This window comes from Oryctolagus cuniculus, chromosome 11 (assembly GCF_964237555.1).
Source record: "Oryctolagus cuniculus chromosome 11, mOryCun1.1, whole genome shotgun sequence".
NCBI lineage: Eukaryota > Metazoa > Chordata > Mammalia > Lagomorpha > Leporidae > Oryctolagus > Oryctolagus cuniculus.
In genome coordinates this window covers 45,256,674-45,269,455 of record NC_091442.1, presented here as the reverse complement: position 1 = coordinate 45,269,455, position 12,782 = coordinate 45,256,674, and the positions used below count along the sequence as shown (strand labels likewise).

Below are 12,782 nucleotides of genomic sequence, written 5' to 3'. Positions count from 1 at the left end.
TCTTGCTTCTTCCTACTCAATCCGATCTACTGAGTGGCTGGACAGATGGTTTCTTCTGGCTTAGTGCTGTTATTTTTCTATACTTTACAGTGAATGATGTCCTACAGAAACATAGCTTTTCCTGAAGGCAGCAAAACTTTAGACAATTAGATCATTCAAGGCATTATGTGCAATGTATGGGCTATTACAGGAAAAAATTAAGATGTTGGACAGAGGAAAATTTTTAATTATTCCCTGTGTTTAGAAACATTTTAGAATGGACAAAGATAAGATGGGTTTGGAAAGAAGTATGGTCTGTTGTTATGACTGTTGAATTGTTCTTTTTGTGTTAAATTATTCAGATTGAAAAAAGTCTCCAAAATACCCTGGAAGATTTTTATACCCCTAAAAAGTTCGATTTGTAGTTTTTTCTAGTAATAGATTTTATATTCTCATTATAAAACTTTGGATACAATGGATAAGCAAAAAATAATTTAAGTATAAAAATGTTTCTCAGATTTCTGCAGTTCTTGGATAAACATTAAAATTTTGATCAACATGCTTTCTGTACTTGCTCTTGCTTCTGTGTTCTCTCTCTCTGTCTCTCTCTTTCTCACACACACACACACACACACACACAGTTTTAGATGAATAGTCATTATGCATGGTATAACACCATGACTTGACAAGCCCTGGGCAGACTAACATGATACTTTACTGGCTGTGTCATGTTCCGCTGTAATCACACAGCAAATTATTACCACATATGCTTCAGATTGTGAGTCTCAGATCATCACATGCTGTCAGCAGATGTGTGCCTGGTCAGAGGCTCCCGGTGACCAGGAGAAGGGCCTCTGGCTTCCTGTGTAGAAAGTACAGCAGAAGTGACAGTATTTGAGGCTGGAGACAGGGCCAGGGTGGGATGATGATTTTCTGGAGGCAAAGAGAACACTTTGGGAATGGCCAAACTTGAGTCTTTTAAGATTTATTGGGCTGGCATTGTGGCATAGTGGGTAAAGCACCGCCTGCAGTGCCATCATCCCATGAATGCCGGTTCGAGTCCTGGCTGCTCCACTTCCGATAGCTTTCCCTGCATCCTTAGTTGTTGGGAATACAGGGGTAGAAGCTACCATTTAGCTCCTGCTTTAGTTGTTTCATTTCTCTGATTTTTTTTTTTTCTCTAGTGTGGGGTTTTGACTATAATATAGGCTAGCTCCAATTTAGATCAAGAAAAGTAAAAACAGGCTGGCGCCGCGGCTCACTAGGCTAATCCTCCACCTGCAGCGCTGGCACCCCGGGTTCTAGTCCCAGGTGGGGCTCCGGATTCTGTCCCGGTTGCTCCTCTTCCAGTCCAGCTCTCTGCTGTGGCCCAGGAGTGCAGTGGAGGGTGGCCCAGGTGCTTGGGCCCTGCACCTGCATGGGAGACCAGGAGGAGGCACCTGGCTCCTGGCTTTGGATCGGCACAGCATGCCGGCCGCGGCAGCCATTTGGGGGGTGAACCAATGGAAAAAGGAAGACCTTTCTCTCTCTCTCTCTTTCTCACTGTCTAACTCTGCCTGTCAAAAAAAAAAAAAAAAAAAAAAAAAAAGAAAAGAAAAGAAAAGTAAAAACAAGCAGGTATTGACTTAAAATAGTCTGATGAAAGGAACAAATATGCTAAAATATATATAAAACACATTTGATTTTAACATTTTATTTCCCTGCTGAATCTAATGTGTCATATAGTACTTGATATTGTTAAAAACAAAGTTTTTGGAATCCTGCATTTGAGAGATACATATCAAAAATGTTTAAAATAAAAAATAGCTTGACTTTTTGAAACTTTAACACTAAGTATTCGGAGCACATCTTTTACAAGATAACTTACACACGTGGACTCTTCCTGGATAACAGAGTGTTAACATCTTTCTAAGAATTCTACAGTCTATGTGTGGTTTATCTTTTAGGTATCAAGACATGAAAATGAGACACCTGGGGACATGAACTGGGGTGAACATAACTTTCTATGACCTTGTCAGTTGGCACTGTGTTTGTTTCCTGTTGCTCCTGCCAGCTTTTATTTCAGCTATCCATCTGCAAGGATATTTTTGGTCCCAGGTAACTCTTAATATAAACAAATGTCAAGGAGTCATTCCCCCCACATCCCCACCCCCTGGCCCCATTGAAATCGGAAAAGACCCCCTAAAATCTACACTGAAATGTGGCCCCTTAAAGTTCCCTAGAAATGCTATCCAGGGTGCCACATGTGTTACTGGAATTTGGGGTGCCTTACGATTTCACCACAGGCTTATTACTAAATCCCCGATATTAATAAGCCCAAGAGGGTTCTTGCCTAATATTTAGAGAAGAATTCTAAATACCGGCACAGATAAATGAGGCAGCATGGTACGTTTTAGGCTTTTATTTAGTGGGAAAGATGCATAGGAGAGTGAGAGCTTTATTTAAGAGAGAGAGGTAAACAGGGGTTCATACCAAGCACCAGGAACCAGCCACGTGGAAGAGCATCCAGGCCTGTATCTGGGCCAGGAAGCCTAGAGCACATGGCCCAAAGGCCACGCGCCCTCGAGGTGCGGGGCTACAGCAAGCCCCCTCCTGACAAGAGGCCAGGGAATAAGAGCGGGCCGGGCCACACTGTGTCCCGGCTTTTAACCCACTTCCAAAGGGGAGTGGTTAATTAACCTGATTGGTTGGTGGGCACTCAGGTGTGGCCAGGTAGGGGAATGAGGCCACACAGGGGCGTGGCGAAGGCATCAGGTAGGGGCATGAGGTCACACAGGGGTGTGGTGAAGGCATGGTCTTCCAGTTCACAAATCTAATCAATTTTAGCCTGTATGCCTGCCTACTTCACCATGACTAGAACTCCCAAGGCAGGGCAGCCCCAGAGTTAGCTAACTCAGCAGTTCAGGCTATTGTTGGTCTAGGCTCTTTCTGCAGTCTGCTTTGCTATCTTAGGTGTGGCAAGTTTGTCTTCAAGGTGGCGGAATGCCCGCAACCAAGGCAGGAAACAAAAGGACACTTCTTCTTGAGTTTGTCTAAGAATCTTCCCCACATATCTCCATCAGACTTCCTGCTGGTTCCTGCTGGCCAGCCTTGGGTCGCAGGCTTGACCATGGAAGTCACCGGCAGGGGCCCTGTTGCCAGCATACTTGTCTCAACAGCAGCAGGTCCCACTCCCAGAGACTGGGGACAGGCTGACCTCCCAGAGGGACGCAGCTCTGTGGAGGATGGTCTCTAAACAAATGAGAAATGGGTGGGGGCGAGGCTCTGTTAAGAAGAGTAAGGGTCTGTGTGGCAGGTGGGTGAGGTCAGTATCTGTGCCTTTCCCTGCTTACTCTTTAGTTTCACCTGTGATGGAGAATGCCTATGGAAACAAATTGTCACTTATAATACATTTTGAGTATACTTTTAGAGAGAAAGTAGTATAACTAGTAAGTTCAAGCTGACTGAAAAGGATGTAGCAAGCAGAAGCTATCCATGAAGCTAAAGGGTGAGATGGATTCATTTCCTGCAAAGAGGAATGCGCGGGTTAGGACCCAACACTCTTTCAAAAGGATTCAGCCAGAGTTCGGGAGTCCTTTTCCTCCTGTGGGCCGGGCTGGGGGTGGTTGGCCACCGAGTCTGTATGTATCAGCCGTTGGTCCTGAAGAGAACTGAGAATTGGCCATTGGGTTAACAGCCCTCCTTAGAGCAGCGAGGGCAAAGAGGCCTGACTGGGACCGAAGCTTTGGTTGGGTGGTGGAATTAAAAGTGTGTTCTGTTATTACACACTGTAAATTACATACATGCAAAGCTTGCTCTTTCACATGCATTACCTATTTAATGCACAATAAAAAAATATTTTGTGTCCTCCACATGGCCTGTGCTTTGAGTCAAGATTAAAACTGAGTCTGGGAATTGATTGAGTGAATATGTGGAGGGGGAAAAGAGCAGGAGGCTCGAGGGAGAACAAAAGGGCTGATTAAAAAGGGTAGAGACTCAATGGAGAAGACAAGAAGTGACGGCTTGAAGGGGTATCATGGGCAGTGACAAGATGGTGGTGCTATTGAATTCAAGGACCCGGAAGGGTTGAAGAGTTGCTGGTGTTCGGGTTCCAGAAGGAGTAGGCAGGAAAGATAGGAAAGTAGCAGGCAGTCGGAGAGTGCATTGCTTGAAGATGAGACTGGGGAGGTATGGAGAAGATGAATAATGACTGGAGGCTAGGATCTCACTGGGTCATGGGTGGTGGAGGTGGGTGCAGAGCAGCCTCATTACAGACGAGGAAGTCAGGCATCCTCTCTGAATGTTGAAATCACCAAGAATGAAGATAGTGTGGCTGGTGGAGAGACAGACAGCCTGCCAGACCCTGGCATCTGCAGGAGAGGTCTCTGGGAGAGGGAATGTGTGCCTGTGAGCAGTAGGTGGAGGACCTCCCATCGCTTTGGCGGGGTGGGGTGGGCTAAGGGAGGGGTCAGGACTGCACCCCCTGGATAACTGCAGGAAGAATTCCACACCAGCATTGCAGGCAGTGCTCAAGCTGTGAGGCCACAATGCCGGCCCCATGATTCCGTCCACTTTAATTGAGAAACAGAGGGAATTGTGGGCCCTAGGACATTGTATTTTTTAAAAAGTGCAATATTGGCAATACTTACTAGTGTAATAGTTATACCTTAAATTTTAGACATAGCAGGGATAAAAAGTACATGTGTATAAATTAACATGATGGTGGTAATTTCTTGCTGTTTTGTAGAAAATAAATTGCTCAAAAGTAAAAGCTAACATATATTTAAACTAATAAAAATTCACTTTAAAATATATATTCACAAGCATAATAGCTTTACCCCAAGTAGGATATTTCTTTCATTTATTTTTCTTACTTACCATGACATAGAGATATAATAGATGGTATATAAGTTTTAGATAATTTAGTAAAATGAATACTGTTATAGTTTCCAGAGTGGACATACGTTTATGCTGTCATTATATTAGAAACATTACTGTTTTATAGAAGTTAATAGCAGTAGATTGAATTTCTATGGCTTGTTTCCTGGTTTTATTAGTTTCCCATCTGAATTTGGCATTGTGGTATAACAGGCTAAGCTGCATAGGTTCGAGTCCTGGCTGCTCCACTGCTGATCCAGCTCTCTGCATATGGCCTGGGAAAGCAGCAGAGGATGGCCCAAGTGCTTGGGCCCCTGCACCCACGTGGGAGACCTGGAAGAAGCTCCTGGCTTCGGCCTGGCCCAGTCCGGGCCATTGTGGTCATTTGGAGAATAAACCAGCAAATGGAAGATCTCTCTGTCTCTCCCTCTCTCCCTCTTTCTCTCTGTAATTCTGCCTTTCAGATCCATAAAATAAATCTTTGAAAAAAATTATCATCAGTATCCTGGGTAGTAGCCCAAACCCTTTCTTCTGATTTGGAGGAATCTTTTTTTTGTCCATTTTTCAAAGTAGTTTTACCCTGATTTTTTTTTGTTTTATTTTTATTTATTTGAAAGAGTTACAGAGAGAGGTAGAGACAGAGAGAAAGGTCCTCCATATACTGGTTCACTTCCCAGATAGCTGCAACTGCTGGAGCTGTGTTGATCCGAAGCCAGGAGCCAGGAGCTTTTTCTGGGTTTCTCACATGGGTGCAGGGGCCCAAGGACTTGGGCCATCTTCTACTGCTTTCCCAGGCCACAGCAGAGAGCTGGATGGGAAGAGGAGCAGCCGGGACTAGAACTGGCACCCATATGGGATGCTGGTGCTTCAGGCCAGGGTGTTAACCTGCTGCGCCACAGCGCCGGCCCCACCCTGACTTGTTTTGTAAAATATCATTTTATTATTTGCTGTGATCTTGAGCGATGCTCTTTTCATTCATAGCAAGGGGTTTCTTTTCAAGTCTCTTCACATATTTACATTCTGCTGATTGATAGGTTTATTCCACATGCATTTGTTCTGCACCTGTGCCTAGGGTGCATGGACACCCAGCACTCTCTGCCCAAAGTCTGGTGAGGAAGACTGGGGCACATCAGCAGGAGGCTCATCTGAGACCAGTGGGTCTGGGGCATGATGGCAAGAGTGGGTGGGCTTAGCCGGAGGGGCTGGAGGGACTCCGTGCCTTCTTCTGGCTCCTGTTGCATCCTTTTCTCCCAGGCTTCTCCTGCCTCACCTTCGACCAGATCTAGATCTCAGGCCCCGAGGGCACCTGGTGGGTTTAAGTTTTCTGCTGTGTAAATGAGTGTTTCCTTCCACACAAAGATTATGTATTGGTATTTAACAGGGATTTTTCAGATGTGAGATTTCCTTTAGTAGGAACCATGCTGATAAAATGTTGATTGGCCATTCAGTCACAGTTGCCCCCGTGTACACTTCCTGAATTATGATCTGATTCCTTGCTGGGTCTGGAAAGATTTGTATAGATTTTGCTGCTGCTCCCGGGTCAGCCCTGGTCCTTTACCTGAGGTTACAGGTAGAGGTGCTGAACCGTACTGACTAGTGTTAGGAAACCAGTGCTGGTCTTCACTGTGACTCACGTGGGTCACCTTTGGCAGGAAGCTTGCACTGGTGGGCAGCCTCCGCTACTAGGACCGTCTTCTCAGCCTTTCCTTCCTTCATGGAGGTGACCGTGTGCTCCACTTGCAGATACCACTTCATAGGCCTGCTGGTCCCCGTCACTGCTCGCGAAGCTGTCTCGTGCTGCTTCCTCTTCTGTACCAACCTTTCCACAGTAATGCTGGTGACAAAGCATCCGGGCCTCAGGCCTGCAGCAGCAAGCATCTCCTTCCCTTGCTGAGCTGGGTCTGCGTTGCCGCGGCAATTCTGCTTTTGACTGTGGGCTGTCCTGGGTGGGCTCAGGACTGTTGGGTTGGGCCTAGCTCTGCTCCAGGCGTCTCCTCACTTCCCTTGAACCAGAAGCAACCTGGAGTTTCCTGAGCCACTACCGTGACAGTCAGGAGAGGAGCCCAAATCAGTGTGGGTGGGTACCTTCCAAAGGTGTGGTGGGGAGGACACATGAGTTATGGCGTCTTTATGACTACTACGAGAGGAAAAGGGGGCAGGGCTAGGCTGTTGTTAAATATGGAACCACCAGAATCCTATTGGCCCGTAATAAGCAATGATGCATTTCATCTTTGTCTACATTTACTGTCTTAAATCTGTTTACACGTCATTGTTTTCCTTGTTCTCCGCTAGTGTTCCTGGATTACCATTTTATCAAGTTGTCAAGTTTGCCTCAATTCTTCCTTATCCAGTTTCCCCATCACCATGTCTGATGATCTTGATCATCAGGTCTTCAATATCATTATCTAAGGAATGTGAGTAAAAACTGTACATGTGTGTCTTCAGGGCTGGGTTAGCTGCTAGCTCAGGGCAGGGGTGGAGGGCTGGCTGTGAGGCAGTGCTATGACCTCCCTGATGAAACAGCAGGAGAATTGTCATTGAGCAGGATCATATGTGAGGGATGATCCCACTGGTTTCATGGGTGTGTTTCTATGGAATGCTTACTGCTGTGTTGGGATTAAGTGCTACTTAATAAAGTACTCATGTTCATTAAGTATGTGAGTTTCTGAGTCACTGAATTTTATGGCTTCTTGGTGCGTGGGTTTGCGTTATTCCTTCCTGGTGAGATGGTCTCTGTCAGTCATGTGCCGCATGGTGATGGACTACATCTGCAACGCTATGTACCGCGTAGCCTGGGTGGTGGTAGGCTACTCCATCCAGGTTTGTGTAGCCACATCCTGTGCTGTTCGTACACCGACATTGCCGAACAGCTGAGTACTTAGAACATACCCTGTTCCAGGTTAGTGATGCTTCATGAATTATGAAGCAACTGACACTTACTGAATGCCAGCTGACACTCTCCTAAGCACTTTGCATAGGCTTTTTGTGTCACCACAGCCGTCCTGTGATGCGGGAACTGCTGTCTGCCCCGTTTGTCGAGGGCTAGAGTATTTAAATAACTTGCCCACGGTTCTGTAGCTCCTGCACTTGAACACCGTCCGCCTCAGAGGTTTTGCCCTCAGCCTTTGCTGTTGCCCGTCAGCTAGACTGGAGGAATGATTGTCAACAAGGGGTTTAGCTGGGCACAGAAGTGGGAGAGAGTGTTTTGGTGTGGTATCTAGATTATCCCTGGGAGATAATAGGAGAATAATGAAACGGAAAACTGATTGGTGGTGAAGGAGAGGAGAATGAGTGAAGTGGTCTTTAGAAATCCGGAAAGGATCCCTAGCTTTGCAAGGCTATCTGCCGTTCGCTTCCTTGTGGTTGGTGCACTGAGTTGTGTGATGGCCGTAAGGTGACCTGCTAGCTTGTCGGCCAGATGCTGAAAATCACCCCAGAGGTGTTTTCCAGTCTGGGCTCTGAGGTGGGCCTGTCCTCCCTCTTCCAGTCACTGTCTTCCTGCAGATGTGGGGAGGGGCCTGGTGTCACTCCCTCCCCTGAGTTTCTTGTCTGGGCCTTTTTTTTTTCTTTATTTCTCCTCCAGCTTTGCTGCTCTTCCCCAAAGAGAAGCTTTATTTCTTTTAAACTCCTGGCCTGGTTTTTAGTCTTGATTCAGCCCCGTTTGCCTCTGTACGGCTCTGGTTTGCAGTTGGAAGACCTGGGCAGGCCTTCCTTTGGGTGGGCCATGTGAGAGCCCGACTGTGAGGTTTCCTTTCCTGGACCACACCTGCCCCATCGATTTCGCATGATAGTGGTGAGAGTCAAATCAAATAAATTCATGAAAGTGCCTTTTATTGCGCAAAGCCTGGCATCAATGGGCGTTAGGAATACCTCCAGCCTTTCCATGTGGCGCTGTCCGTTTCCTGCTTTCATGCCAGCGTCAGCTTTGAACCATGCTGTCCTTTTTGAACCATGCTGTCCTTTCTGTCACTTGTTTCTTTACGTGTGTGCCCTTGGGGGCCTTGGATCTTACTCCCTTTGAATTTCCTAGCACTTGGCACGGCATTAGTTGGCATGGGTGGGGGGGACTCATCAAACGTTCCAATGAACCGTCAAGAGTGTCTGTCTAAAGGAAGTTTGTGGTTGTAGTCTTTTTTTTTTTTTTTCTGAGCAAAGATTTCCTGATAAATGCTATGCTCTTGAAGTTAGCCTTTTTAAAATCAGGCTTTTGATACTCTGTTGTGTTCCTTCTCACAGGATGCTGAATTCCAGTGCCTGTGGTTGCCATCCCCAAAAGCTATGTTCACTCTATAAATACTCTTCTGACAAATCCTTTTAAAAGGATAAATCAAGAAATGATTCTAGATTTTGAATTAATGATATAAAATATTCGATACTCTGTTTATTAACTTAACAAATAGAGAGGGGTCTCAAAAAAGTTCACGGGAAATATTTACTATGAAAAAGCTATATATGACTTAAAATTTTTTTTTCAGCTTATCTCTTATGTTCATTTTCCTATGAAGTCCTGGAAGTACCTGAAAATGTACTTAGTATCTTTTATGTCCCAAGCTACAGATGCCAGGATATATCCCTGAGCAAAGTTGTCCGGGTGCCGGACAACAAAGAAGTGAATAAAATGGGATGATTTCAACTCTCAAGTGCAGTTAGGACTCCAGCCCAGTGAGGAGCCCTCCGCATGTTAAATATACTGGGTGTGTTACAGCTGCTGTGCTCCTGGCTTCACTGTGTATCCACTCGTCTGGTCACTGAGTAACTTCAGCTCAGCACATTCCTGTAGGCCTTCTGCACGGGAACTGTTGTGAGTGGTGTGGGTCGTGGCTGGCTCCGCGAGGAGGAGGTGGCTATGATCTAGACCTTTGGCTTTTTTTTTTTTTTTTTAAGATTTTATTTATTTATTTATTTGAGAGGTAGAATTGCAGAGAGAAGGAGAGACAGATAGAAAGGTCTTCTATCTGCTGGTTCACTCCCAGATGGCCGCAATAGCTAGAGCTGGGCCAATCTGAAACCAGGAGCCAGGACTTTCTTCCAGGTTTCCCATGCAGGTTCAGGGGCCCAAGGACTTGGGCCATCTTCTACTGCTTTCGCAGGCCACAGCAGAGAGCTGGATTGGAAGAGGAGCAGCCAGGACTCAAACTAGCTCCTGTATGACGCGGACGCCACAGGGGTAGGCTAAGCCCACTGTAGCACAGCGCTGCCCCCTGGACCTTTGACTTTATGAGAGCACTTCAGCATATCTGAGGGCTCCTCCAACTTGATGAGGCCCCTGTCTGTTTAGGTTGCTGATATTTGAGTGTCTCTGTGGGAGCAAGGGAGGGAGAGGCGGGTGAGCAGTTGTGCACCCAGTCACTGTTCTGTGCCATCTTGCTGCGTCAGCGCGGCCACATCCTCCACGTGAGGGAAGCGGCTTGCTTGTGTATGGCATTCTGTGTCTGCGCGCTGCAGAGCCCACTGAGGATGAAGGGTGAAGGCACGTGAGGCACTCGGGGATTTGTGTGAGGAGGTGTGTATGATCCTAGTTCTGAGGGCAGATGGAACCAGTTGCCTGAAGTGGGTTGAGGGGGGGGCAGCATCCCTGAAGGCCCCACGTGGAAGAAGCTTTGGGGAAGCTTGGGGAACGGACAGAGGCGTCAGTGGCTAGATAGCACGTAGGAGGTCAGTCTAGAGTGCTGTGTGCAGTGGAGATGTCGAAGGGACCGCCGCCGTGTTAGTTTGGGCTTTAAGTACTACCGGAGCCCCGTCAGAGGGTTTGAGCAGGGAGTAATCTGATTTGATTGGTGTTATTAAGTTTTCATCTTGGCTGCTGTGGGGAATGGAGGGAGAATAGAAGCAGAGAGCCCAGGCTGTGGTGGAGCCCTGGTGAGGATGCAGGGTGATGTAGAGCTGGGGAGGGCAAAAGCAGCCTGGGGCTGGAACGGTGTGGACTGGGCACCATCGGGAACGAGTGATTTGCTGGATGTGAGCAGTGATGCAGCGAGCCTGGGGCAGCTGGGTGGATGGGGTGCCACCTAGCGAGGTGGGGAAACCTGAGGGAGGAATGGGATTTGAGAGGGAGAGCACTACTTCCCTTTGGGCATGTTTAATTCGAGAGGCCTTTTAGACATGCACATGTCAAAATCTGACTGGCAGCAGGCAGTGAGGGTAGAGCTGGCTGTGGGAGTCAGGGCAACAGACAGAGATCAGGAGACCCCAGCAGAGAGATGGAGTTCTTCTGATAGACCCAAGGATTTGAGAGTTAGGTCAGTTCTTCCCTGTGTGCATACAATCTCATGATTTATACATTATTATTATTTTATAATTGCTTGTTGTAGGTGTTTCTTTTATTCAGATCCTTCAAGAAAATATTAGGGGGGTCTTCAAAAGGTTCATGGAAAATGTATATTATGAACAAACATTTTCTGGCTTTCCAAATTTTTTTGTGCCAAAATAAATTGATCTTTTAATTCCATTTTCCACGAAGTTTTGAAGTACCCTCGTGTATCTAACAGAGAAGACAGATCTTTAAATCAGAATTAAGTCAGGAATACAAACAGGGTGCATCTAGGAAGTAAGTAAATTATGGTGTGTTCTGGGGGAGGTGGAGCATAGGGTGATGGCACACAGCAGAGACCCGGGCCCAGTCTGGAGTCAGGGTGGGTAGGGACCCTGGGTGAAGAGGGCCTCAGGCAGAGGGAATAGTTAGTGGCAGGTAGGCTGGCAGTTTATGTTGGACTCACAATGTGCAAAACCTTTCTTGGCACTGGCAAATTCTGCGTAAGACACTCAAGGATTCCTTGGCAAGGTTGTCTGGCGCTGAAGTATTACAGTGCTCTTGTGGGTTGGCTATATTATTTCATTGCTACTTGTTTCACACAGGTTAATTTGTTAGTGGGAATTTCCACTGCTCTGTGCTTAGTTTTACTTTGGTGCAGTAAATTGGCAGTTTGCATGACTTCATAACAGCTCATGTGTATTATTTCAGTGAACCAGGGATGACTTACTGCATTAAAGGCCCTTATCAAGTTACTGGAGGGAAATTCAGATTCATCTGCATGTAGTTAATTTTATAGAATTTGTAATTGGTATGTTCATACACACACACACACGATACTTATTAGTACTGCTAAAACAATGGATGCCATTTTCTTACAGATCAAATAGCAACACATTTTTTTTCTTGAGTAATGCTTGTAGAATTCCTTTTTTAAGACATATTTTTATTTATTTGAAAGGTAGAATTACAGAGAGAGAGAGTCTTCTATCTACTGGTTCACTCTCCAAATGACCGCAACGGCCAGAGCTGAGCTAATGGGAAGCTGGGAGCCAGGAGCTTCTCCTGGGTCTCCAACGTGGGTGCAGGGGCCTAAGTACTAGGCCATCTTCTACTGCTTTCCCAGGCCATGGCAAAAAGCTGGATTGGAAAATGAGCAGCTGGGACTGGAACTGGCACCCATGTGGGATGTTGGCACTGCAGGCTGGGGCTTTATCCTGCTGCACCACAGCGCCAGCCTCTTGTAGAATTCTAAGGAAGATTATTGGTGCATTCTCCCCGAGCATTAGCTCCTTAGTCAGGACCCTGTAAATGGCACAAACAGCTTTTTTGCCAAGGAAAATGTACAAAGGTGTGTTGACAGTAGACTACCACCTGGGTCCTCAGAGTTCTGAGGTTTTGTCCAGGCCATCTGGGGCCTTTAGGAGAAGTAGCTGTGTAGTTACTCAGCCACAGCAGGCCTGAGTTCCCTGCACCACTTGTCCATCTACCCTGGTTTTAGTGAAACCGTCTGGTACACCAGGGACAACTCCAGGGACACACGGCATGTCCCATGGTGTCCAAACAAGCATGAGGGCTGGTCATCTGGAGCTGGAAGATAGGCAGCACCTGTGGGCCCATGTGGAAGGGGGTGTGGGCGTGGTTGGGGGGGAGGTGGCTGTTGGCAGGCAGGGTGGAGGGAGGAGAGTGCGGGTGG

The 12,782-nt window shown here is 46.7% G+C and overlaps 1 protein-coding gene across 10 annotated transcripts in view; it reads left to right on the top strand.

Moving 5' to 3' along the window:
• RALGAPA2 (Ral GTPase activating protein catalytic subunit alpha 2) overlaps positions 1-12,782 on the top strand; it is a 328,989-nt gene that overhangs the window by 13,485 nt on the left and 302,722 nt on the right. The gene's annotated exons all lie outside the window — the stretch shown is intronic.